The sequence below is a fragment of the Temnothorax longispinosus genome, chromosome 7 (assembly GCF_030848805.1).
Source record: "Temnothorax longispinosus isolate EJ_2023e chromosome 7, Tlon_JGU_v1, whole genome shotgun sequence".
NCBI classification, from domain to species: domain Eukaryota; kingdom Metazoa; phylum Arthropoda; class Insecta; order Hymenoptera; family Formicidae; genus Temnothorax; species Temnothorax longispinosus.
In genome coordinates this window covers 12,770,394-12,797,264 of record NC_092364.1, presented here as the reverse complement: position 1 = coordinate 12,797,264, position 26,871 = coordinate 12,770,394, and the positions used below count along the sequence as shown (strand labels likewise).

General features: G+C 39.9%; 2 long non-coding RNA genes across 2 annotated transcripts in view; both read right to left on the bottom strand.

Annotated features, from left to right (window-relative positions):
• The window catches only part of LOC139816686 (uncharacterized), a 192,810-nt gene that overhangs the window by 84,674 nt on the left and 81,265 nt on the right, over positions 1-26,871 (bottom strand). The window contains exon 2 of the long non-coding RNA XR_011733063.1: positions 519-620. This is a non-coding gene — a long non-coding RNA (uncharacterized lncRNA). The remainder of the gene's footprint in view (positions 1-518; positions 621-26,871) is intronic.
• LOC139816685 (uncharacterized) overlaps positions 3,074-26,871 on the bottom strand; it is an 87,039-nt gene continuing 63,241 nt past the window's right edge. Inside the window, exon 2 of the long non-coding RNA XR_011733062.1 lies at positions 3,074-3,110. This is a non-coding gene — a long non-coding RNA (uncharacterized lncRNA). The remainder of the gene's footprint in view (positions 3,111-26,871) is intronic.

The following is a 26,871-nucleotide window of genomic DNA, read 5'->3' as shown; positions in this document are numbered from 1 at the left end:
TATAGGAAGCATTCACGATTCGATTAACAACCACACATTTGTTAATTATACCTTAGCGCAGTATTTAAACAAGTATATAAATATTGAGAGCAAGTAAATATCCGTAATAATAAATATGAGCATTCATTATAAATACGTACATTTATTTGCTTTTATGTTATGCATCATAAGTCATTCGTGGTTTATTTTAAACGAGCTACTATTGTATACCTATATTAAACGGTTAAAATAACTCTTCTCTTTTTGTTAAATATAATTTATAAATGTTCATCTAGAGTTATATATAGATGCGTAAAAGAATTAAAGAAATATTAGAATACCGTAAAGTGACTAAAGTTTTAATAATCTTTGCAAACCTATCTGTGGTACAAATAATTAATTGTATTTGTTACAACTTATTCGTTGACAATGATTAAATTTGTTTTCATAAAACCGTGCCTATTTTTCATCGATTTTTCTCACGCTATAATTAAAATTGCAGGACAAAATTTAGCTTTATTAATACATCATTCACTCACCATATCCACTACTATTGTCCATCCCTCACCATGTTGCTCTCCCTTTTTCATCCGTATTTGTGGTGGCGCGGGCGGGATGCTCATCGAACCATATTTTCATTCCTGTCACAAAATAAACCGATTCATTCAAGCACCCTTCCACTTCATCATCCACATGAGAGTCGTTATAGTCAATTCGTACGACATAGATTATTATATATATAATGCGTATGATTTTACACGCACACGCCTATCACGATTTTTTCAGCCAGAAATTACGTAATTATCAAGAGACACGGTAGTGTCTCGCGCCAAGTACACGCGGAGCGAGACCGACCGTGACTCTTTTACGCGACGCGACGGGTTGCGAGTACCCGAGATGTTGAGATCTCGATAACGAGTGAACGGATCAAGTTCTAAGTAGGCTTGATCGATAGCTTGGGGTCCAATTAGGGGGGGGTTTCTCTCATAATATTCCGCTACGTGCCCTACGAGCGGAGATATTGCGACGCAAAGTCCAAATGTGAAAATTTTTTATTAAGATACGTCGTCGTCGTCGTCGTCGTCTACGTCGACCGCTCTCATCTCAATATTATTATGATTATCAGAGAAACGTCACTTTCACTTTTTCGACGCTGGCGGCGCAGGTATCGCCAGTTTCGATATCGCGCGCGTATTTCGAAATTAGGTCGATAGACTTATCGGTCAGGAGGAAGATTTCTATTTAGGTAAATTAGGTAATATATAATATATATTGAGTCAACGGAAAAGAAGGGTTCTCTACGCTTGGCAGAAAGTGCCGCTAGGGAATTTTTAAGTCGATTCTTATGAATCAAGCTTGAATTCAATGTCTAGGTATCCCAGGTTGCCGATGACGAGGTCCAGATAGTGCGCTTCATAGTTTTCGGTGTCCAGGTGTAATAATACGTTGAATTCGATGTCTACGTGTCCCAGGTTGCCGATGACGAGGTCCACATAGTGCGCTCCGTAGTTTTCGGTGTCCAGGTGTAATCGTACGTTGAATTCGATGTCTACGTGTCCCAGGTTGCCGATGACGAGGTCCACATAGTGCGCTCCGTAGTTTTCGGTGTCTACGTGTATTAATACCTTGAATTCGATGTCCACGTGTCCCAGGTTGCCGATGACGGAATCCAGATAGTGCGCTTCATAGTTTTCGGTGTCCAGGTGTAATCGTACGTTGAATTCAATGTCTAGGTGTCCCAGGTTGGCGATGACGAAGTCAACATAGTGCGCTTCGTAGTTTTCGGTGTCCAGGTGTAATAATACGTTGAATGCAATGTCTAGGTGTCCCAGGTTGCCGATGACAATGTCTAGATAGTGAGCTCCGTAGTTTTCGGTGTCTACGTGTATTAATACCTTGAATTCGATGTCTAGGTGTCCCAGGTTGCCGATGACGAGGTCCACATAGTGCGCTCCGTAGTTGTCGGTGTCTACGTGTATTAATATCTTGAAATTGATGTCTAGGTGTCTCAGGTTGCTGATGACGAGGTCCAGATAGCGCACTCCGTAGTTTTCGGTGTCAAGATGTAATAATACCTCGAATTCGATGTCTACGTGTCCCAGGTTGCCGATGACAAGGTCCACATAGTGCGCTTTGTAGTTTTTGGTGTCTAGGTGTATTAATAACTTTAAATCTGAATGTAGGACACGTAGATATCGAATTCGAGGTATTAATACAAGTAGACACCGAAAACTACAGAGCGCACTATGTGGACCTCGTCATCGGAAACGTGGGACACCTAGACATCGAATTCAACGTATTATTATACCTGGACACCGAAAACTATAAAACGCACTATCTGGAACCCGACATCAGCAACCTGGAACACGTGGACATCGAATTCAAGGTATTAATACACCTGAATACCGAAAACTATGAAGCGCACTATGTGAACCTCGTCATCGGCAACTTGGGACACCTAGACATCGAATTCAAGCTTGATTCATAAGAATCGACTTAAAAATTCCCTAGCGGCAGAATCAAGAGACACGGTAGTGTCTCGCGCCAAGTACACGCGGAGCGAGACCGACCGTGACTCTTTTACGCGACGCGAAGGGTTGCGAGTACCCGAGATGTTGAGATCTCAATAACGAGTGAACGGATCAAGTTCTAAGTAGGCTTGATCGATAGCTTGAGGTCCAATTAGGGGGGGGGGGTTTCTCTTATAATATCCCGCTCCGTGCCCTACGAGCGGAGATATTGCGACGCAAAGTCCAAATGTGAAAATTTTTTATTAAGATACTTCTTCTTCTATCTACTTCTAACGCCGACGTCTTATATGACACTACAAAAAGGCGTGATATCCGTACAAAATTACCTTTTTCCAAAAAAATGTAAAAAAATGCGCCAAGTACACGCATAGTAGTATATATGTATTATGTTGTTACCTCGAAAAAAAACAAAGTGGTAGTATTATACCTCGAAATAACACCCTGTACATATTGTTTATACAATGCGTAATACTACAAAAAGGCGTGATATCTGTACAAAATTACCTTTTTTAAAAAAAAGGTAAAGAAAGGCGCCAAGTACACGCATAGTAGTGTATATGTTGTTACCTCGAAAAAAAAAAAACAGTGGTAGTATTATACCTTAAAAAAATTTAAGTAACAAGTGGTAGACGAAATCTTTGTATTTTGAAAAATCTCGAAAAAACCTAAACCTAAACAGTAGTATCTTCACCTCAAAAAAAAAAACAAAGTAGTAGTATTATACCTCGAAAAAACCTAAGTAACAAGTGGTGGACGTAATCTTTGTATCTCCAAAAATCTCGAAAAAACCTAAGCAGTATTATTTTTATTTCCAAAAAATTATTACTCAAGTGATACACATCACAAAATTACGTTACTTTATCAAAAAATGAGTCGCGCTTCAAGTGATCTATTATTACAATTACAAAAAAGAAATGATATCTCTTTTTAAATTACAGCGCCAATTACAGAGAACATATGTTTTTCGAGATACAAAGATTACGTCTACCACTTGTTACTTAGGTTTTTTCGAGGTATAATATTACTACTGCTTTTCTTCGATTAGAATAAAAAATTGAATCATGAAGAATTACACAGAGGTAACAGTACAAAATACAAATATTTTATTAAAATATTTAAACCCAACAAGGGAATACAAGGTATTTAAATACAAAGTTTATATATGTATTTTAAAAGATTTAATCGCATCGCAAAGAATTACAGAGGTAACAGTACAAAAAATAAAAATATTTTATTAAAATACATAAATTTTTCTTGTCAAAAAACTTGGCGCTGCTAGACCTCAAAATTAGGTCAGCCTGGTGTGTATGTGCGAGCGAGTGGGTGTGGGCGATGTGTGTGTGTGGTGTGTGTGTGTGTGTGTGTGTGTGTGCGTGTGTGTGTGTGTGTGTGTGTGTGCGTGTGTGTGTGTGTGTGACGGTGAATAATGCAGCTTATTACTAAGTATAGGATAAGTTAGGATAAGTTTAGATTTTTAAAGCGATTAGAATTAAGTATAGAATAAGTAATATCTACATTTGTAAAAGGTCTCTCTCTCTCTCTCTCTCTAGCAGCGCCAAGTTTTTTGACAAGAAAAATTTATGTATTTTAATAAAATATTTTTATTTTTTGTACTGTTACCTCTGTAATTCTTTGCGATGCGATTAAATCTTTTAAAATACATATATAAACTTTGTATTTAAATACCTTGTATTCCCTTGTTGGGTTTAAATATTTTAATAAAATATTTGTATTTTGTACTGTTACCTCTGTGTAATTCTTCATGATTCAATTTTTTATTCTAATCGAAGAAAAGCAGTAGTAATATTATACCTCGAAAAAACCTAAGTAACAAGTGGTAGACGTAATCTTTGTATCTCGAAAAATATATGTTCTCTGTAATTGGCGCTGTAATTTAAAAAGAGATATCATTTCTTTTTTGTAATTGTAATAATAGATCACTTGAAGCGCGACTCATTTTTTGATAAGGTAACGTAATTTTGTGATGTGTATCACTTGAGTAATAATTTTTTGGAAATAAAAATAATACTGCTTAGATTTTTTCGAGATTTTTGGAGATACAAAGATTACGTCCACCACTTGTTACTTAGGTTTTTTCGAGGTATAATACTACTACTTTGTTTTTTTTTTTTTAGGTGAAGATACTACTGTTTAGGTTTTTTCGAGATTTTTCAAGATACAAAGATTTCGTCTACCACTTGTTACTTAAATTTTTTTAAGGTATAATACTACCACTGTTTTTTTTTTTCGAGGTAACAACATATACACTACTATGCGTGTACTTGGCGCCTTTCTTTACCTTTTTTTTAAAAATAAAATTGTACGGAAGAATTGTTCGAGATACTAACTGCATTTTCTTAAAAACTGAAATAATATATTTTTAGAAATATCAAAACGTGAGTGCATCTTTAATGATCATAAAAAAATTTTGAATTAAAATTATTTATAAATTTGTTTCTCAAATGCCATCAGATATCCTATATAAGATATTTAAAAATATATTGTGATTGTAGATTATATATTGTTTAAGCGCAACATATAATTGCGATTTATTAGCGGTTGAGCAAGGTCATGAAACAGTATGAGATGGGAGAACATAAGGTTTTCTCAATTCTATCTCTCTCTCTCTCTCTCTCTCTCTCTCTCTCTCTCTCTCGAAATCCAACTGTAACACCAATTCCCTTCGCGATCAGTCTTTCCAGATGGCGTCCCAAAAATGTAATTATCTCTCGTATGCGTGGCTATAGGTGTAATCGGTCGATTTGGATGAAAATTGAAGTGACTTAGAAAAATTTTCCGAAAAATTCGATACCCGAGAGTCGCACCGATTCCCCATTTCGCGTAAATCGAGTTATGATAAAAATCACGTGTAAAAACTCTCGCGGAAAGAGAGAGATCGCCATTATTATTCAGCTTCAAATGAAATCGGTGACGTTTAATCGTATTGCCAAAAGTTATAGAATTTCAACAAAATGTGTGCAGCAATTATCGAAATACGCGAGCAGATGAAAATAGTTTACATTTCACATGATGATCATTTAGCAAATCTCTTGACGTTTCTTCATAACAATATTTCACTTTGTTAACTGTGAATATATCACAAATGTAATGTAATAAAACTTTTAACAAATTTTCATCTTCTTAAAATAAAGATTCGTTTAAAAAGCTAACGTTTTATGTAACAATAATGACATACGTGTAGAAAATTAATTGGCTCTCAATCTTTTTTTCTTTTTTTTGCCGTTTATATTAAATTAATAAATTATATATATTATGTATACACATCTTATTTGTCTAATATTTGCAATTAGCATACATCTAGTATATTATATGTCTAATATTTGCAATTAGCATACATCTAGTATATTATAATCCCGTCGTGCTCGAATAATTAACAAGTGATACGACCGGCAGCGAAGATCCCCTTTAAATCATAAAATCATGTTACATTCGCTCTTTTACATTCACCGCACACGGCACGTTACGTACAATATTGCGCGTTTACGTTTAAAGTTCCCTACCTCTGGTAGGCTAATGGGAAAACTAGCGTTGCGCGCGACTTTTTACCGTTAGATTAAAATATGCAAATAATCCGGGACCGCGACGCGCTCGTAACTCCGGTAGCCACCCTCTTCGAGAGCGTGCGGTGCGACGTGTCGCGTCGCGGCGCCAGCCCTTCCTCCCTTCCCCCCCTCTCCCGACCACTCACGAATCCGCAAGCCGTCCCACAGGCCACCCGCTCGGTCGCATTTCACCCCTGTGGGCCCACGAACACCTCCCCTTCGTGCGTGCAGAAACCCCCCCCCCTCCCCCGGGCGTGATGTACGTATTCGCCGTCGCGACACCCGGGGACGCTCGCGGAGATTACAAGGGTGCTACGCGGGGAGCAACGCGAAATTACATTTTAATTTCATCGGTAGCACGCTCCTATTACGAGTCCCTTCACCGCGCACCGCCCGTACGGCGTGCAACATAAACTATCGGCGATTGAAACAGCCTCGACCTTCGTAAAACAGAGGATACCGGTGGACTACGTGAAAATTTTGCGCTTTTGTTTGCACCACAAACGTCGGATTAGAATACTTTGAACATTAATAGTAACTTCAAATACGATTGCTTTATTTCTTTAGCTATCTGATCGAATAACGATGAGTATTTCTAATTTTATATACACTGAGAAAGAAAAGTTGTTAACTTGACTAAATAAATATTTTCAACTGATTATTAGTTTTTTAATTAAAATATTTATGTATTTAAATATTAAATGCGACATATTAAATCTAACATGACGTAATTTGACTCAAATAACTTAAATACATATTTTAATTTAAAAAATAATAATCAGTTGAAAATATGTATCTAGTCAAGTTGACTGCAACTTTTTTTTCTCAGTGTAGCATTACTAAAAACGTTATTTATTATATCTAATAAAATAATGAAATAATAACAATTGTAATAAGTTCAGAATCCTGTTATATTTGACAATATTTTTATCATAAGATATAAATAACATTTTACTACTGCTATTCAAAATGCAAAAAAAGATATACATTATAAAATCTGTTATTATTATTATTATAAATATGACCAATCGGTGTCGTCATCAGTAAATCGTATTACTTCCATTTATAATTTAGCAACAGCGTATATAACCTATTATAATAATTTTCTACATCCCTCGCAAGATTACACACGTTTAAAATTAAAATGAGGATGTTAGGTGAACCGCTCTGCATAAACGAGTGGACGTAAAACATGTATGTACACATTGCGTTCAAACATACACCGTGACATAAACCGTTGCTAAACCGAGGTACGGACCCAAGTATAGGGTACATACGTGGTCGTACAATAGCCGAAAGGATTTTCCGTATGCGGATAGATAGTGTGTGTGTGTGAGAGAGCACCCATGGCGCCACACACGCGTTTTTGCCGTGTGCCGGTGCATACGCGGACGATTTCTACTTGCCCGAAACGCGATCCGCCACGCTGTGCTGGAGCTCTCTCTCTCTCTCTCTCTCTCTCTCTCTTTCTCTTCACCTTCCTCTCTCTCTCTCCCTCCTCCGCTCTCTTTTTCTCTCCTACTCTGTTACGAACAACGTTGTAATTTCTACAACGTGCATTTGTTGTAATCTAGAGGGTTTTCGCGTCATGCGACGCGATTCATTCGCGAGCACTTTACGCGAGGAGCGCCGCGCCGCGGCCTTTATTAAGTTTTTGTCGTTGTAAATTCTTTCAATAAACGTCGGGCGTAGGAAAGGCGCGAAAATCATAACGCTCGCTTTTACGCGCGACGAGATCCTCGCGTTGTAACTGTCGCGCGGCTGGATACATAACGCCGCGGCGTTATGCGATCTCTCTCTCTTTTTCTCTTCTTTTTTACATTCCCGCAAACGCGACCGACTTCGCTCTGCATCATAATGCGTGTCGTAAAAGTTTTACAGTGTACCGCCCGTCGTGATTTCCAAGAGGAAATTCCGCAAAGTTGGCGCGATTCGAAGTTCGTTCAAGCGTTTGCGGATTTCTGCCGTGGAGCATCGGACGTCTCGTCGACCTCGTCGTCTCAATCCCGGCAAGATCTCGTCTTCGGTCGACGAAAATTTGTTTGATATCATAAAAAAAGTACGCTGTCGTTGCCAGGGAAATTTTTGGCAGGTAATAATGCCCCACGTACCACTCGGCGCAAGATACGTACATAAAACGCGACTCTAAAAGTCACGGTAGAGAGTTACGTTTGTTTATTGTTCTTACGTTTCCTTTTTGTAAAGTACAAGCGAGAGAAACTTTTATTCCGCGAAGAACGAGTGGCCGCGGAATAGCTGAAAGTTACGGCGTCTAATCTTGACACGTCGGAACTTCCTCGCGGCATTCGTCAGCTCACGCTAACGAATCTGAAATTTTCATCACGTATCGAGAGGCGCGTTCATTTAAAGCGCGGCAAAGTTGGATCCAAGCGCGGGATCCGTACTGAATCCGCGCTGAATGTAGCGGCGCGACTCAGCCTGGTTAAATTATCATCCCTGCAAGGAATAGGGAGTTATAAGCGTCACATCGCCGCAATCCAAACATTTCCTGAAAGCTTCGCATTTGGAATATCTCCAGCTCGATCGGTTGCGCCCGACGGAGCGGATAATGACGAAGTGAGAGACAGAGAGAGGGAAATCAAATATTTACGATCTGATAATGTAACTAAGAATAAACGCCGTTGAATAAGCTCTCCGGATTAATCGTCACATGTGATGTTATCCGAGGGCATAATAGCCGACCGAGAGAGAGAGAAAGAGAGAGTAAGCGCTCAGAATTGTCCCGAAAAGTTTTGTAGGCACCCCCTTCGCCCGAGTTTCATTGGTATTTCGCTGCATCAGAGGGTTCATACCCCGGTGTATTCGCAGGCCGTATTTCCTCCGTCCCTCTCGCACTCGGCCGCCACCTCGTGTCCCTTTTTCCCTCTCTCATTTCCCGGTTGGCTGCTACTGTCGGGTTTCCAGCCCTTCTCTCATTAAATCATTTGTTCTCCGACGCGGACGCCGCGGCCGCCGCCGCCACCGTCCGTCGCGTCCCGCTATTCCCGTTGGGTGCGGTGCAGCGCAAAATATCCGGGGCGAATATTTCGAGAATAAACGTCGACTCGTCTTTTCTTCCAGCGCGAGCTCACGCCCACGTCAAATTCATATCAAGGCGGTGTAAGCATAATTCATTATGATTTTCGCGCCACGCATCGTCCGATTTATTCCCGTGGAATATTTCTAGATGAATAATGTATGCGTATTCACACCCACGCAGGCCTATGTTATATTTTAAGGAAAAGTTTTCGGTATCCTGTTAACACATCGTTATGCTATTTGCAGGAGTCAAATTTAGCTATATATTTAAAACTCCGTCCTTCTATTATTCGCTATTATATAATTCGGACATGTAAGGTAAATGTACCAATGCCGGGACATTTAAGACCTATATCTGAACACCTTTATCATTTTAGTTTTGTAATAAGTATATAATGCAAATAATTAAAGTCAAAAATAAAAATATAATACAAAAAAAGTATTTTTATCTTTAATTCTTTAATTTTAATTCACGTTATAACTTATTTAAGGACTAAAATGGTAAAAATGTCCAGACACAGGTACGTGTCCAGGCATTGGCATAGGTACATTTACCTCATGTTTCAACTATTTGATAACACAAAAATTTGAAAAAAGAGATTAATTTGAACACGAATAGACAGGTACACACAGTAAACGTCAAATATTTATATCATAGTCATGATATATTTATAAATTAATTAAAACTCCATAAATTCTTTATTGCATACGTGTAGTTACTTACATCCAATTTAAGGCTAATTCTCACGCGACTATACGTTATTAATGTAGCAAAAATTATTATTTTACAAGTATATAGAAGAGAAGCGGGCTAATTAAGAGCGGGCTAATTATTATTTTATATTCGCAAACAGCACGAACGTAATACTGATGGAAACGCGCCACATTATAAATACTGAGTAATTGCGCGTAATACACAGGTGCACTTTACGCATTTATTTATTTTCGCATGCATCGTTTTTTTCTTTTTTTTTCCCACGAGACCCACGACTGTCGTCGGTAATGGTGAACAGCCTCGATCGACGATGCCGGCATGCATCGTCCGTTCGGATTATGATGACCTATCTACGACGGTCAGCTCGTTCAGTTTCGATTTATGGGTAACCGATAACCGGATTCGTTCGCCCTCGCTGCCCTTCCTCGTCCAATTCTTTCGGCCACCATGTCAGTCCGCCGCCGTGTGTGCTTTTTTACGAGGCTGCGCGATAACATCGTAGAGCTACGTCAACAAATTTTTCTCGAGCATTGTTCTTCTCGCCCGGGAAAGGCGATTACGAGCTGATCTTACGATACTTTCGATATCTTTTTTTTTTACAAAAGCCGATCAGTTTGCGTTATATGATTAATTTGTTTGGTTCTACTGCAATAAAATAAGAATATCGCACAAAAGGCGTTATTAGCTAAATTGTTAAAATATACTTCCGTTTTCTTTTTAATCAATAGATATAATAACTTTAATAATAAAATGCAATAATTAAATAAATCGAAGTTAAGTTTGCATTTCAAAATTTAACGGAAGTATCATTTTCTATAAAAAAAAAAGAAAGAGAGAAATGAAAAGAAACATAATTTCCAGCTAATCTATTATTAATGTTTCATGCAACGATAGATGTGAGATATTTAAATAGATGAACAATCACTTTAGGCTTTATTGAAAAGGAATATCGATCTATCAATTAGCAATCGACAAACTATCAACCCTCCCGAAACCGTGGTGCTCTTACTGTCGACCCGCTTGCCCATTTAGGAAGCCAGGCCTAGGCCTGACCTTCGTGCGCCGTTTTGTTACACTCCGATATAAAGGAGGACACCGAAATGTCGATGTCCAACGTCGGTGTGAATACGCGGATGAATGTGACGAGGAGCGCGGGAACGAGCGAAATAGGCAGGCGAGCGTGAAGTATCAGCGGCAGTATTGCTCTAACGTTTTAAAGCGCGGATTATCCTCGCGGCTTAAATTCCCGTTCCTCCGGTCTCGCCGACGTCAGCGAGATGGTATAGCCCCGGTATAGTCGTCGCTGCATTCGTTTCTCTTTCGTGGCTGCCACCGGAGACTCGAGAACGTTCTTTTTTTCTCTTTTTCTTTTTTTCTTTCTTTCTTTCTTTTTTTGTTGCCGCAAAACGACGCGCGCGAGAGCTGCCGCGAGATTACAGCGGACAACGTTTCGCGCTAATGTTATTAAAAAGCATCCCGAGTGGAAATCCCCGACGCTTGTGAGAGACCGCGCGTGACGCTATACACTGCGGCTTAGTCGGATTCTTGTCGGAATTGATGACGCTCAATTATCGAATGAGCGAAAGCGGATTGGCCAAGTCGAGAAATTGGATTTGACCGCCAATCAAACGAATCCATAAGGTTTCGCGATGAACAACGTGAGAACATGGAGAGTAGTATAGTGTTACGTGTCTTAATTTGCTTAATATCTAACTAATACAGTTAATTATTCAATAACAGAGACCACGGACAAGTCTATATTTAAACACACGACAAGCAGTTAAGCACGCAACCCCGCAGTGTTCTCGCACGCGTCCCCGCCCGGGAATGAAGCTTTTTTTAATCGACGCTGTCCAGTGGTCATTACGACGTCCTTTTAAAGCCCTATAACGTATCGCGGCGCGGCGGCACGGACGGCGGCGTGGCATCAGGTCGAGGGGCTGAAACGCTGGGGGCGCGGCGGGGAAACGAAACGACGAAAGCGAAAATATCGCCTCCGCCGCCACCACCACCCGCGGCCCTCGAAAAGAGTCCCTTCGTTATGGGCGACCGTATTTCACGTCGTTAACGAGCGCCACCGCGTTTTGTCGGCGATAAACTCGCGACAGCCACGACAGATACGAGGATGAATGCCGTGCTCCACGTGGATTGATGGGGGACATCAAGCGCCGCGGCCAACGATTACCATATTCTGAGTGACGACGTCCGCTCTCGTCGAAAATCGGCGGCGCGGCGGAGGGAAAAAGTCTCACACGCAGTCGCCTTCGGGGCAGTTTCGATACCGCGGATGGAATGACGAAAGAGAAATCTAAAATATGATTTACAAACCAGTCCACGCTTGTTTCACGCCCGTGAATCACCCGTGACAATAAAGAAGGATAATCTTCTCAGTCTAAGAAGATTATATTGCGTGCATTTAAAACAATTTGTCTCTCTATTTTACGCTACAATTTTGTAAGCGTGGAATAATACAAAGCGGAACGTCAATATAAACAGAACAAGATGCAGACAATATGCTTTAAATGAGAAGACGTATTTTATATCTCTCGAATTCGCGATAGTTTCCAAAATAACTTAATCACTTTCGTGTGTATCTATATATCTAAAATATTGAAACTAAGGCCGGTATTCATAGTCAGATCTTATATTTAAGACCGTCTTAAGCACAATCTTAAGGTGTTGCAAACCAATCACAGAGCTCTGTACTAGCATCTTAAGATGCTAGTACAAGACGATCTTGAAATAATAATGGACCTACGAGAACTTTTGAAAACTGAATCGGATTTTTAAGTTTAAATAGATCTTAAAATCAAGATGTCTAATCAAAATTAGGTTTTCGAATCTTAAAATAAGTAATATTTTATATAGGTAGGTACTGTTATATATATATATATATATATATATATATATATATATATATATATATATATATATTAAAGGATGACATATAAACAAATACCTTGAGTTAAATAACATTTTGTTATTTTTAACTACCATAAATAAATTTTGTGTTAAAATTTATTATTTTAACACAAAACAGTATTATTTAATTTAATTAACGGTATATTGAGTAGGAGCAGTGGCGATCTTTAAAAATGGTTAAAAATAACTCAAATTGAGTACAATTTGACCCTATAAATTTAACAGGATAATAAACTAAGATTACATTATTATCCGATGTTCAACGGCCGTGTGCACAAATGTTGTCCGACCGTTAAGAATACTTAACGTGATTAATAACATAGTCTCACGAAGTAAAAGAGCATACATAAATCATAGTGTTATATACAGTTGAATATAATTCATTCTCTACGTGGATACGTCTAATACAGTTCGTCTTGCAGAAAGCACTGCGCTACAATATGGTAGCGCGACGCGAATCGATGAGAATTATCACGCGACGCTGGTTATTGTATTCCGGACATAATTTGAATAATGAACATTTTCCCAGTTGGTAACTCTATCTTGTTCATCCGTTTTTCCAGAAACGTTGCTGCTTTAAAAGCGTCCAGGGATTGCGAGCGACTTTTTTCTCCAGGAGACATAATATAAAGAACACCGAGAGAGACCGAACAGTTGAACTGTCAATTAATATCTTTCCTAATTAGACTTCTTCGCGCACAGGCACAGACTGCTCCCAAGTTTTTCCTACTAAATAAAAAGTCATGCTCGATTTATGCAATTCTATCCCCCGGAGAACTAACACCAATATTACCAAAGTGGCACGTTTGTTCCTACTTTTCCCGTTTGCATAAAAAATAAAGTTAATAAAAGATAATTTTTTATTTTATATCTTTTTTTCTTTAGTTTTAGCTTTATTTAAAAATAATGCTATTATGTGTGCCCACATAAAACAATATAATAAAGTGCTTATGTATGCACTTTTATAGGTATACTCAAATCATAGCTTAAGTAAGCATTATAATTTGTCATTATAATTTGTAATAAGTCTTTATGCAGTGTGTAGGTAGTTGTTCTGACCTCTCACATTTGAATTCATAGAACAAATTGCGTTAGCTGATAAAGTTCGCACAGAAATGTAACTTAGAGAGAGAAGTTTCAGCAATTTGGATAGCATTGAGAAGTTAGGAGGGATCGGTGAAGACGTGGTGCGAATCGGTAGATCTCAGAAGTGCTTTCCAATTATCTACCGAGCTCCCGTAGCTTACAAGGCTCGTGAAATCTACCTGAAATCAGTAAAGACGCATTGCTTCTCTCGTTTATTAACTACACGCTTATGCAAATCTCCTTTTGTCGAAGTTATAAATTACGCAAAATTTGCATAAATGTTTGCTTACGTATTTTCCGCCTCCCATCGTCGGGAATATTTTTCTTGAACCCCCGCTAATAAATAACGCAGAGAACAGCAAACGCAATCATCGAGTTTAAGCGTACTGTGACGGAAGTAGCTTGAAGCGTGCGCTAAGAAGATTGGAGAACTTATCGAGACCTGTCGATATCTAAGACGCTTTTGAAGAGGTTTACGTTAAAATAATATAAATTCGTGGAAAATATTCGTATTGACTTTTTAACATTTGTTTACATTATCGTGACGTGGCTTGTAAAACAAATAATAATACTTAATTTTATTAAAGTTCCTTGAACTGTTCATATATTCTTCATGAGTTTACTAAAATAGAAAGAATTCGATTATAGCAATTAAATAGAGAAGATGCCATTTTCGGTCGAGTTAAATTGGTAGCCTAATAATAATATTTCTGTATAAATTTGTATATTTTTTCTAACTTAACAATTATATGCACCGATTATTTATTGGTCTTGAAATTCAGTTTTTTGTTGAAAAGGTAAATCCACGCATTTAAATTAATAATTGATTTAACGTTTGATGCTAATAAGCATCCCTTTTAAATCACTATAAAGAATTTTCGAATTAATTCGGTTATTATTTATATATAGCGTTGTTGTGAAAAACTAGTATCTATATTGTATTTTAAGATTAATTGATATATACGTAAAATGTAAAATTAATATTTTAACTCATCCGATTTCATTTTAATTGCAAATGCAACGATATAAAAATATTTATTTACTTAATACTTTGTCAGAAAATCGACGATTCCACCGTAGCGCGTCCTAACGTAACGAAGCTTTTGGAAGAGATTTCGTCCCAAAAGGGAGGGTCCCGAGACTCCCGAGTATTATCTCGCATAGCCCTCGCTTACTCCCGAAGCTAACCTTCGAGACTTTCCGGATCCGTTACTACTAGCCGCTCGAGAAGCGAGTGCTTTCGCTCATTGGCCACTTAGTTTTCGACTTGTGTCGCTGATAGTTTAATTAAAAACCGTGAACTTTCGCGATATCGTGGCATAGACGAGAGTACAAGAAACCTTGGAAATTATATTAACCATTCACAAGAGATCGAGATGTATAAAATAATTTTTATTTCCCGGATTATAATCGCAAAGAGTTAGCATGAAATTAAAAAAATAATCGTCATTTATGCGTTTTAAATTCTTGAATAAAAGTATAACATGGTCTGTTATTGAAAATAAAAGTCAGTTGTCCAAGTAAATAACGATATTTTCGATTCTCTACTTAATTTCTTCCCACTTTATAATCACGTGAACAACGGCAAACTCATTACAAACTTTTTAATTGCTTTTCATTGTCAGAATGCAACTCGGTCTGGATGCAAGCGAGCGTCACCGCGATTTTAAACAAGAGAGGGCCAACTTAGCTTCAAGGTCCACAATTTTGCGGATTTATGTAACTTGGTTGGGATTCAATTGCAAACGCGTTACATACGCTTTAGCGGGGAGCTTAGACGAGGTTAAATGGGACGCTTAACGCACGGCGTCAGGAACGTAATGGCGTGTGTAGTAATAGTAGAAACGGATTTGGCCACACGGCCACGATGATATATTCGTTTCATTAGTCGAGCTTAGTGTCCCAGAGTATACCCTACCACTCGCAATCCTCCCGTCGAAGAAGATCTGCCTGTATTTACGGGAAGGTGCCCAATCTTCCGCAAACAGTACATTCCTGAAGAAATTTATTGATCGCCCTTGCTAAGGATCACATCATGAAAGAAAAAAAGGAAATTTCAAGAAATATCGCGTCAATTTGCATTTTATAAGTAATTGAAAGTATCCTCTTGCTTTCCGCGTAATCAAAAGTACCTCGCAGTGCGAGGAGAGACTTTACAGGCAGACGCACGCTAAATGAGAACAGATTGAAGGATTAGGATACACATCCGTTCCGGTGCCCTCGTCACGATTAGAGAACGCGATCAATTACGCTTAATTACAGAAATCACATTACGGGATTTCGTGCGAGCTCCAGGAACGTCATGCGAACACGTGATCGCGAGGTATGTAAATGCGCAAGGTTCTTGCGCGGCCTTAAATCGCAACGAGTTTGCATGCGCCGATCTTAAAACAATTATCGGACAATAGAGTGAAAGATTTATTTCGGAAGCTCGCCAGTTTCCGAAATGAGATAACAGAAATTGAAAACGAGTTAGGTGGGTGTGGATTCGCGCTACGAAGGGGGAAACAATAGTCATTTAACATTCCTCCCTTGAAGATTTACGACGATTAATTATTCGGATCGTATTATTAAGACGCGTCGTAGCTCGTTTATCTGTCTATCGACTTTATCTATGGCGTATTCCGAAATTACACGGTATTCTCGAATTAACACGACTGCGTTTTAGCGAGATATCGTCTATAAGGATTTAAGATAATCGTCAAGACGTCATCAATCATATTGCGAAATTATAAAGTTAAATTAAATCATGAAATTTCTCATTATCTATCTGTAAAGTTTTTTTTAGATTTAAGTAAGAGGCTCAACGTTTATTAAATCATTTAGATCTCAGTTCTTTTTCTCAAAGGATTCTTATCAAAGCACCAAATAACAGTACTAAAATAAAATTTTATAACATTTATGTACGTCTTTCTTCACTAAAGTAACGACTTCCCTTTCCATATAAGCGATGCAATACTTCTGACCGGTATTGTACATTTCTCGTAGCCAAAATCTAACGAATTTAGAGTTCCACCTGAATGTTATATCTACTATTTTGACGCATCACTCGGATTTGGACAAACCGTTTATTTACAGCCAAATTAATCTAGTGAACAATCGCGTCGTGATTTGTGAAGAAGTCCTATCCCGACGCTATTCAGCCCGATCCCGAGGCTCGAGGATCGCGGTAAGCTGTTTCTACCCTTTGTCGTGTTATCCGGAAACTACGGACTCGCGCGCGGATTATCCGAAGAAGGTTCTCTCGTCCCTCAGGTTAGATGGGGTCGACCGCAGGTTTACGTCAGATTGAGACGAGCCGGAGTGAGTCGCGGACACGAACACGCGGAGGCGCACCAGCTGCGGGAGGGAGAAGGGAAAGACGAGAGAGCGGAAAAGCCGCGGAAACGGCGACGCGGAAGTGGAAAAGCTTCCACTGGGAGAAGGGACAGGGCAAGAACAGGCAAGCGGAAGACAAATAAAGCGAAGTGACGGGAGGGGGGGGGTTGACGATGTGGAGAAGGAAAAGAAAGAAAAGAATCGGATGAGACGCGGAAGCGAGACTGCGCGAGCATTAGGGAAATTGAAACGGTTTTCTTTATCTTTCAAAGTTCTAGGCTCGAGATAAGGGCTCGCGACAGAGAGAGCATACGTCTCGCCTTTGACGGCGGTCAACGGTCTTTCCTTTTATCTTCCCGGTAGACATGTCTCGCCGAGTGTCTCGCACGTGTACCGTCAATTTCTCGTAAATACACGTATATGAAAAGCTTCGCATTTTTCTTTTTAATCGTAATCGACATGCTTAGCAGCATCGAGCGCGAAATGAGATTGCGAGCGTATCGAGAGTGGCACAGTAAGTGAATTAATAACCTCTAATAGATAATTAGTATTCTGTAGAATTTTCATGGGGGATAATGATAAATACCAGCGTGATATTGACGATCCCGGCTATATATTATAGTTATTAATTAAACGGTGTGTAATTCACATTAATATTATATCATTACATACTGAAGTGTTTGATTCGCGCTGGAATTGTAATCTAATTGTGCAATGTGCATTGTATAGCGCATATCAAAATGTCAATGTGAAATTACATTCCTCTCTCAGACAGTCACTCATAATTTTCCTACATTATTCATAATTATCGTACATTTTAATAACTATATTTTCAAGCGTACAACTCAGAGTATAAAACTCGCGCACTTATATTATATAATTTCTACTTTATTACATTTTAATCGCAGCGTATTCAATCTCGCGAAAATACGCTTTACGCCTTATCAAAATCATTAAATTCTTCTTCACTGATATATATTTTTATTAATCAAGGATACCTCGCAATAGCTGTTCTCGGTTAAATTTTATTATGGGAGCCCAAGATCCTACACTGCAGATCCTGAACACTCTCGCCGTTTCTGGCAACGTATAATGTGAGTCACATGGAATCTACTCGCGCGAGCCGTGAATATGGCCGCGCAGCGCATTCCCACACACGTTCGTAATCTCACGCGCATACACACGCACACGAATATATGGCCTCTATCTCGGTATTTACGATACCGCTGGAGCACGCACGTGCGTATGATGTACGGACCTCGGTAAATCTCGCAACAGCCAGCAGCCAGCGCGCATCCCCTCCGGTGTCTCTCTGGCTCCGAAGGGTTGGCGCGCGCGGGGGAGCTCCGGCAGCGCGGCGAGGGCGTCACATTGGAGTATTGGACCTACCTATCTACCCCGCTTTTGGTATTCATGCTGACAGGTCGCCTTTATTGACTGTGGATAAACCGCGCGAGAGCGACTGCCGTCCGGATAGCCGTGCGTGTCTCGTCTCGATAGGCGCGCATACACGTGTGTATGTGTGCGTGTGTATGTGTGAGAAGCGAGCGCGCGCAGGACGAACGGCGCGCGGCGGTGGGCGAGGAGAAGAGAAGAGCATCATCGGTGTATAGTAGGCAGAAGCCGCGCGGTGGCCGCATTCGTATGCCGGCGGCACGTTTGGGGCCGTGAAAAAATACGTGAAGGGCTTTGGTTTTCCACCGCGAGAATCAAACGATGCTGTCGTATTCCGAGCTCGCCGACCACAGGCTTCTTCAGCCGTCCCCTCCCCCCTCCTGCCGCCGCCCCATAATTTGATCTTTAATATGAGCAACCAGCCGCAAATCATTACTAAACCTCGAATATTTTTTTCTGCAATGAGGTAAAGAAATATTCCTTCTCGACAGCTGTATCGTGTTAACAACGTTCAATATTTCAATTATCTATATCATTCGCTCTGATTTACTTTATTCATATTACCCGTGATTACACGACAGCTACTTAATTAGCAAAATTAAAGTGACGATTCTATCAACTCTAATTAACTTTTGTGTCATAATTTGTTACATATTTTGAATAATTGTATTTCTCACATTTCGAATATAACGGCATAGATTTAAATCTCATAGAGTTGTTTTGTTACTAATATGTATAGTAGAGTGATTACGACAGTCACTTCAAAAGAGAGGATTGTGTCACTCTAATTTGAGTAATTGCGAGCACTCATAAGATAAGAGTAAATTTTTCACTCAATTTTTTAGAACTCCGATACGGTCTCTCTCTACAAAAGCTATAGTGAATCACTAAAGATGACTCTAACAGAGTGAAAGTTGCCGCTCAAAATTGTAGAGTGGACATAATTCACTCCTATGGACACTGATCTACTATCCTCAAATAGAGTGCGATTTAATTCTTTCTTATAGAGTGACGAATCACTCGAAGTGCTCAATTTTCACTTTTCGTTACACTTGCATTTCACTCGTTTTGCGTGATATTTTACTCTTCGACTTTTAAAGAATAAATAAATTGTACATTCTGTATGTGTAATGTGTATGTACGCAATTAAGTTTCTTGATGCCTATATCATATAAGTCAAAAAATATAAAATTTGTAAGCGATTGCAAAGCACGTTTGCAATCAAACGTTGCAAAAATGTGAAGAACATGTTTCGCAGTAAAAGCAAGATTACTCATACGAAACGTGGGACGTACATGCTTTCGCCCTTATTTTAAACTACACGCTTTTGCTTCTACCCACTGTTAAAAGCATTTGCTTTTATGCATGTCAACCTGTGTGCCTGGTCCGCAGAAATAGTTATCCTAAATTGTGTAAATAAAAAAAAACATTTATCTATTTTTTTTAATCAACACACAAACGCGCCATAAAATTAAAAAATGTAAAGTATAATATTGTCGCGACATTTTTACTATGCGGTTATACGCGCTTTATTTCGCGCGAACTGAAATTGTTTTGCTACGATCTTGGAGGTGTAGGAACGTGTTTCTACGCTAGCACCCGCGCTACGCAGCTCATAGATTTCACCTAAAGCGTAAGTTTCCGCTTTAAGCGCATTCTCAGTGGTTCTTGTGTGTAACCTATGCCTCTTCTGCGTGGGTACTCGATGTGTTGCGAGGGTTTGATATTACGGCTCAACTCTCTGAACACATACCTACACCCCCTTGCCTGGTTGTTGACCCATCGGCGTTTTCCGCTATTCCGTGTCTCCGCGTTATTCTACACCACCCGTTTCCATCGGCGTGGGCGTCGATCACGGATCATTGTACAATAATATTTTGGGCATGCAAATGTCAGTATATTCGGCCCATATCATGCAACAAATCGTTATTGCTGCCCAATTTTAGCTATGAGAGAGCATGAAAAACGCAAGTGGAAATTGATATAAATTGGATAAACAGTCGCGGATCAAGACGAACTTTTTGTCGTTAAGCGCACGTTTCATCATTGCCGCGCGCAGTTTGCAAAATGTATTATTTTTTTTGTACGTATTACACGTACGTACTGTTTTTTCTTTTTTTTTTTACAAAATTACATCGCGAGTGCATAAAACTGCGTTTGTATGATGCGTCACGAGCGAGCAATTCTCGGCGTTAACGTATATATTAACGTTAAACATTTAAGCGGCGTCCTCCGGCCGTTGCAGTAATATAACGCGCGCATAAATTAAGTACAGCAGCGGGATTTAATACAGAAAGCGGATTAAGCAATTAAGGAGAGAGAGTACGCCGCGTATAGCAATTTTTGCGAGGAAATCGCGCGTCGAGCGGCTTGATATAAATATTTATGTGTTTGTACCTCTTCTTCCGCGCAGCGCGACCGGTTTTGTGCATAAATATTCATGCGCATAATGTGGGTCCCGATGTGCAGTTTGGCCGGTGTTTTAGATTTCGCGGGGAAACTGGAGGACGCGTTTCTAAATGACAGCTTCTGCATCCGCAAAGTTAATTACCGCTGTAATCTGCGTGAATTTTACGCCCCACGCGTACCCTGCCACGCGAAAAAGACGCAAGTATCCAGGAGTAAGTGAAAGCTACATTTGCGCGTGTACGCTATTTGTTAGCGCATAATTTGTCGGCTCTGAAAATTTTTATTAATAAACTCTTCTGAGATTATGTTTCTCCATCGCAAATATCTACCTTGCACCTCGCAAATGCGCGCGTAATTTTTTCCAACATTGGTGTGTACGTAACACACGCTGCGCTGGGCACCGGGCCCACCTACATAATTAAGTGAAACGCCGTGATTTTCGGCCAAAATAACATTTTAATGAGGCGTTTACTCCGCAACGCGTTCTCGCTTTGCATTCCCGGTCGGTGCATAATTGCGAGCTACACAAACTATCGACGGATACCGAATGCTGCAACAAGATTAAAGCTAATTGCAATAGTGCTTTTATATAACGGATACATTTTCGCTGTACGGGATATACAACGAACACACGAATCGCGCGCACCGCCTGCGCATGCATTATTTATAGTGGATCGGAAAATAGTCACATTAAAGTGCTCTTCGAGCAAATTCACATCATGAATAACTTGTATGTGTGTAACATGTGTAAAACATAAATATGATTATTGGTACTTACACCAAAATTGCAATAAAATTATTACAAAGCAGCTTTTTCGTCCTTTCGATATCGAAGCACACGACTGTAAATTAAATTCTAGGACTGTTTGTGTAAAACGGAAATTAAAAATTTAATAAATATATTATTGCCCCCCGTTTCGTCTCCGTGTGTTAGAAATATTGTTATTCAATAACAATACACATTAATGTAAATTATCATCGATACAAATAAATACAATGAGAAAAAAGAGATAGGTTAGCGCAAGAGTATACATGTTTTCACTGCTGAGCAAATGTATCAAAAAGTAACGCAATATCCATGAATGTAATTAAATGAAGTTAATGCCAAACACGTAGTGCCAATTACTTAACTGATTATATATTTCTATAATATAATTGAAACAAATGTGTTAGCTAAACGTATCGCGTAGAGAATATAATCGCTCGTTTCTCTCTCGCGCATATGGCGAACGATTATCCAATTTTTTTTTTTTAGGCGATCCGTAATAACCCGTTAAATTACGCGTGCTCGGAATGGAGCCATTTAATCGGCGCAGCCCGCGTATCCGAAATCACCTAATTTTATATTATAATTGCAAACCGAGCTGACGCTAACGCCGCCGGACCGTGACGGACGGCCGTTTGAAATAATTAGGCCCCAATTACGTCGTATCGTATTCTCTAATTGAGACCGCCTGCACGTGTCGCGCGCGAAATGCCACGCGATGCCGGGCGCGTTGTTGGAAGCGATGTCGGCGGTTAGCGCGTTCAGTGGCTGCAATGAAATGTAAAATATGCTTGTTAACACGATAGCTCCCCTCCGGGGACTTAAAAACAGAACGGCGCGGAATAGAGAGACGACGCGCGCGCGCGCGCGCGCGAGAGAGCGCGTGAGGAAAAGGGAAACAAGAGGTAGTTTGTAAGCCCTTGCGGAAGAGGAGGAAACGAAGGAAGGGAGAACGGACCTGCGAAAAGGGCGGCAGCCGTTGGTGAAAAAGCGGGATGAAAGTATGCGAGGAGACGCCGCGCCACTTTTATCAGAGAAGCCCGTGTACTTTTTCCTCGCTTTCTTATGTCTACATATGTGTAATATGTATTTCTATGTAGATAGCGGTTAAATCCTTCCCCCTCGCTCTTCTCTTTCTCTTCTCTATCGCGCGCAAAACGTTTATCGCGAAATTCAAGAGTCCCAGTATGTGTACGACTACTCGTTTTCTGTGACTACTGTTTGCGAAGGTGCGTTTTGGCGGTATCAAGCGCGGTCGTACCTGCCTGTAATTGGATGCGGAAAGTTTCACGACTGGAGTATATTTTAAAAGCTAATTAATTTCTTGGAATAGCACATCGGTTATTATTGCAGAACGGTCCCCCGAAACATGGAGTTTTACTCGGATAAATTAATGTTTCTTCGTTTCCATCGTAATTACTTTGAATTATGTATCTCTTCGGCGAAATAAAAATTACTCAATCTCTCTCTATCGCGAAAATCGTACAAAAGGAGTTAATTTAATCTTTAGTTATTACACAACTCGGGCCTCTATTAACTCATGAATATTTGTGATTACAGGATGTTTGGTCATGCATAAATCATATCGTTATTTAAATATTAAATAATTCTCTCTATAAATCATTATTAATGTATAAATATTAAATCATTGTGTAATCAAATTTTATTTCAACTAATTTAGATTCAGCGGTTATCTTATCGAAGACCAGGGAAGTATTTTCACGATAAAAATATCGCCGATTAAAAAAACTACCGTAAAAGCTGTACGCCGAACGTCATATTACTAAAAATTTTAACGCGACAAAAACAAATACGCTACGGTTGACTTCTGGACATTCCTCGAGTCCGTGCGCGTTACTTATACACATACAACTGTTCTCACGCGCCGAATTTCTCATGAAACAGTTTCGTGTGTGCGTTTCTTCTCGGGTACAACACACGTGCGCTGCCGCGCATGTACAAAGTATGCGAACAGCGAACGCTCGCCTACGAAAGTGCACGCCGGTGGTAATGTTCGTCGGTGGTGCTAACTGCCGCGCACGATGTAAAATATGACCGGTCGTATCTCTCGTACGGCAGGCTCGTTTTACATGCAATTACGATTTGTATCGGGGCGTAATTTTCCTCCGGGGCGAACGAAAGATCGGCGCGATGGCTCTCTCTTTCTTTCTCTCTCTCTCTCTCTCTCTCTCTCTCTCTCTCTCTCTCTCTCTCTCTCTCTCTCTCTCTCTCTCTCTTTCTCTTCCCTCTGTCTCTCTCTTTCCCTCCGACTACCTCAGCAGTCTGCGCACGACATGCCCGCAGGAGTTACACAGGACGAAATGAAGGTCCTCGGCAAATTCGATTCCTACCCGTAAAAACGCTCTCCCGCTCTCGCCTTCTCTCTTTCCCCTCGTCCTTTTGTCCTTTCGCGCCTTTCGCACGTTTCTCGATCTCGCGCGGCCCTTGACATTTCCCCACACATGTCTACCATCTTTTCCTATTCACGCGCGCGCGCACGTAATTCACAGCCGTCACCTGCATCCTATTTTGCGGTAATTGGCGGCTACCTTTGTCTCCGCGAATGCCGATACACCAAGAACGGAAGAACGACGCGGAATCGATGGCGCTTCCGCTCCGCGGAGCTTATATCCTGTTAGGGATTGTGCGGCTATCGAGGTATCGATTTGACGGTTGCAGACGCGTTAAAAGCAGATTTACGCGAAAAGTCTGAACTGGTACGTCGACTGTTAAAGGTTCCACGCTTCGGAACACATCGTATATCCCGTATCTGTTCTTACCACGGAATGGAAACTTGCAGAATTCTCTTTGAAACGTATCGGAAACTATATAACTCTTCGGCGTGTGGAAGGGGGAGAGCCAATATTCTATCAATTATACCGGAAATTCGGAGAACGGAGATGTTAACTTGATAAAAGTCAATAAAACGAGAGGTAACGTCTTTCCCGCATTCGGGGGAATTCTCTCCCGCCTCTTCAATACGAGAGAATATCTAATAGAAGGGAAAGTCGGATCGACCGGCTAAAGAACGTTTGCGAGAATGCAAGTGGAATCGATCGATTGTTTACGGTAAGAGTTTGAAAGGAGATCAGGTAGACGCCTAACCAGACTTTCGTCCCGCATTATCTTTAACGAGTTACCGGAAAGTTTCTGTAAGAGAACCCCTGGGAACTCAAGTACGGCGAGAGGGGGGTGGGAGGGAAGGAAGAAGAGGTGACTCGGAAACGACGACGGGAGAGAGAGAGGAGGGTGAGGGCGAAGGAACAGCGAGGAGCTTCCTGCAAAGAATATAAACAATGCGTTTTAATTAGAGCCCCTCGCCCCGATGAATGCACAATTGTTGCCCCCGGGGGGCTTTACACTACGCCCCGACGCCCCGTCCTCCACGTTTCCATCTCTGCTTCCGGTAGGTAACGCTGCGTGCCGTGTATATCAGATGCCCCTGACGTGGATAAAACTAATTTCTCCCCTTCGCCTCAGTGGGGGATGCGGTTCATTTTTGCTGCATACTAATAGCGCGGCTACGTATTACGGCAATATGCAATCTCTATCCAGCGAGCGTTCAAGGAGAGTCACATAAATCGTAATATATTATAAAAAAGGTTGCTTATGATATAAATGTAATAATCCTAAATGAAATGTGAATAATTATTATTATTATTTGCGCCACCCGTGAAAGATGATTTGACTTATCTAATATACAGGGTGTTTCCGGACATTTGCTTAATATCTGCTTAATATCAGACGAGAAATGTGGTTGCAACACGACGGTGCGCCACCTCATTTCAGTCTCCAAGTGCGCTAACACCTCACCTCACCAATATCTTCGGTGACAGGTGAATAGGAAGAAGCGGGCCACTTGCTTGGCTAGCGCGTTGGCCGGACTTGACGTGCCTTGATTCTTTCTTATGGAGGCATGTCAAAAGTTTAGTGTACGCGATCCCTGTCGATACCTAAAATGAGCTTATCGATAAGATAATGAACGCATGTGATATGATACTCCTGGAATTTTCCAGAGAGTGCGTCAGTCAATGCACCGTAGATGCAATGCTTGTATTCAGGTTGTAGATCGCCATTTTAAATATTTGTTGTAATAAAATATTATAAAATAAAATAAAAAAACGTATGATTTTTTTTTATTCTAATCTAACCAGAAATCAAATAGTGTTCAACAAGACTGAAAACGATGTCTAGCGCCTTAAGGAGACATTACCAAATACGGACAAAAATTGTTCAATTTACCGAGATCTAGCACCCTTTTAAGTTTGTCGCAAATGTCCGAAATACCCTGCATGTTTAAATATAAAATATTATTTAAATTTATGAATATGTCTTTAAATATAATTGAACACAATTCTGCAATGCGGGACCAACTCCAAAATCTCATCTTTCCGCTAGAGCTAATTTCGTGAAACAAGAAGAAATAAAGTCCTGTGCCAACGTTATTTCAAATATAATGACTGAACTATGGCCGGTATTCATAGTCGGTTCTTATTTCAAGGTCGTCTTAAGTCGAGTCTTAAGTAATGTCTTAAGATGCTAATACGACTCTGTGATTGGCTCCTCAAATACAATTCCATGTATTATATGCGTTTTTAAAAAATCTCCTGACTATAATACAAAATAAAAGTCAATACGGAACGTAAAAATTAAAATGTCGCTTGGTTCCTTATTGTATAACTGCATCCAATTAAGGAATTTTTAATAGAAACAAGATTTAAAGTTTGAAAGAATTTCAAAAGTATTAATACTGTTTATCATTAATGAGAGGAAAATATACTTTTTTATCGGAGAAAAAAAAACGCGTAATATACCTTTATACCTGCTAAAAAAAATGATAATATACATTCCAATACAAGTCATTTTTACGTTTAATATGCACGTGCTATAAAGTATCTTTTTTTTGGAAGAATTTTAAAATATGTTCCACTTCCTTCTCCTCTCAATAAAATTAAATTCCAGGGAATTTAATTTAATTATTCTAGCAAATTTAATTTTATTAAAAGTGAGAGAGAGAACGAATCTTCTCTCCGTTACTTAAAATTTTATATAGTATAATGCTGCTTCTTTATACGTTTTGCTGAGTTGTATATGAGCGTCTCTCTCTCTCTCTCTCTCTCTCTCTCTCTCAAAGGGTATAGGAACGCG